The following is a 2,251-nucleotide window of genomic DNA, read 5'->3' on the forward strand; positions in this document are numbered from 1 at the left end:
TCTTGAATAATTGGTGTTTATTGTATGTAACATTATCATATTTATAAGTTTTTCTTGAGATATTAAGGTTTATTGCATTTAACATTATTATGTTTAAGATCGTTTTTTTGAAATATTAAAAAAAGAAAATAATAATAAAGATATCACGGGGGGGGGGGGGGGCGGAGGGGGAGGAATTCAGGCACCCTCCTAAAGAGCTAACACACAAAATTTCGTGTGCAGCCACTTACCCTGGGCTCCAGCAAAGGGAGGGCAGAGTGGACTTGAGCTGTGTGAGCAGAAGCCAGAGATGGGGACTCTAGGGTTAGAACGTGGAGGGCAGACACCCCGGTTTCTATGCTGAGTCGTTCCCTCACACTGCAGAGGACAACTCTCTCAGGCAGACCTTTGCTATCCAGGTGGTTTTTGCCTGAAAGTAAGACAGTTGCCCCACCCTATTGGAAAACCTCACGTTCAACCTGTGGACAATTGCCTTCGGCTACTCAAAACTGAATACAATCAGTGTGCAGAGGCAATCTAGAGGCTTTGAGTCATTACCTGATCTTTGCCTACCTAATAGTACACAAACCCAAACAGGCAGCCAAAATGGGGAGATAAAAAACCAACCCCCAAATGAAAGAACTAGAGAATTCTCCAGATGAAAAGCTAAATGAAATGGAGATCATAAATTTATCAGGCAGATGAACCACTTCATCAGTGCTGTTGACCTGCCCCTGGTTCACCCATGTCTCTCCGCTTGTCCCGTGATGCTGGTGAGCCTGCTGGGCCCTTGAGCCTGCAGGAAGGGGACAAGAGGCTGAAGTACCCGCTGCAGGTCAAATACTCTGGGGTGGAGGTCGATAAGCTGGGCAAAGTGCTGACACCCACCCAGGTTAAGAACTGGCCCACTGGTATTTCATGGGATGGCCTTGATCCAAGTAAACTCTACACCCTGGTCTTTTTTTTTTTTTACAGAGAGGGAGAGGGATAGAGAGTTAGAAACATCGATCAGCTGCCTCCTACACACCTCCCACCAGGGATGTGTCTGCAACCAAGGTACATGCCCTTGACCAGAATTGAACCTGGGACCCTCCAGTCCCCAGGCTGATGCTCTATCCACTGAGCCAAACCGGTTAGGGCCCTGGTCTTTTTTTTAATATATATACTAGAGGCCCAGTATACAAAATTCATGCATGAGGGGGGTCCCCTCAGCCTGATCTGCACCCTCTCCAATCCAGGAGCTCTCAGGGAATGTCCTACTGACAGCTTAGGCCTGCTCCCTATGGTTCTCTGCTCTCTGTGGGGCCTGCTGCTCCACACCACAAAGATGGGCAAACAGGCCCTACTGGGTGCTGCCTGCAGGCCCGTTTGCCTGCTCACGGGTCACTGCGGCTACAGCCAAGCAGGCCCTGCTGTCTGCTGTCAAGCTGCGTGGACGCCCTTGCTTCTCAGGGCCAACAATAATCCCGGAGCCTGCGGGCGTGGCTTGGCACGGCCTCCCTCACCTCCCAGGGCGGCGATGGTCCCGGGAGGCTGTGGGCTTGGCGCCCGTCCCCAGAACCCAGGCCGCTTGGTGCCTGCATATGCAAATTAACCCGCCATTTTGGTTGGGTTGATTTGCATACTCACTCCTGATTGGCTGGTGGGCATCATGGAGGTACGGTCAATTTGCATCTTTCTCTCTTATTAGTGTAGATTTTTATTGATTTCAGAGAGGAAGAGAGAAACATCAATGATGAGAGAATCATTGATTAGCTGCCTCCTGCATGCCCCCTACTGGGGATTGAGCCCACAACCCGGGCATGTGTCCTTGACTGGAACTGAACCTGGGACCCTTCAGTCCACAGGCTGACGCTCTATCCACTGAGCCAAACCAGCTGGGGCTACATCTTGGTCTTGACAGACCCAGATGCTCCAAGCAGAAAGGACCCCACATTTACGGAATGGCACCATGTCAACATGAAGGGCAACATCAGCAGTGGCACCGTCCTCTCTGATTATGTGGGCTCTGGGCCTCCTAAGGGCACAGCCCTCACCACTGTATCTGGCTGGTTGATGAGCAGGCCAACCCGCTGAAGTGTGACGAGCCCATTCTCAGCAACTGATCTGGACACCACCGTGGCAAATTCAAGGTGGCATCTTTCTGCAAAAAGTATGAGCTCGGGCCCCCAGTGGCCGGCACGTGTTACCAGGTGGAATGGGATGACTATGTGCCCAAGCTCTATGAGCAGCTGGCTGGGAAGTAGGGGAAAGCCCGGAGACAGACATCGCC

The 2,251-nt window shown here is 51.4% G+C and overlaps 1 pseudogene across 1 annotated transcript; it reads left to right on the plus strand.

Moving 5' to 3' along the window:
* Nucleotides 1-724: 724 nt before the first annotated feature.
* Nucleotides 725-2,251, plus strand: LOC308237209 (phosphatidylethanolamine-binding protein 1-like; annotated as a pseudogene). Its single transcript has 2 exons — nucleotides 725-934; nucleotides 1,873-2,251. The product of its transcript is annotated as a phosphatidylethanolamine-binding protein 1-like (transcript).

Source organism: Plecotus auritus, assembly GCF_963455305.1.
Source record: "Plecotus auritus genome assembly, chromosome: 12".
Taxonomy (NCBI): Eukaryota; Metazoa; Chordata; class Mammalia; order Chiroptera; family Vespertilionidae; genus Plecotus; species Plecotus auritus.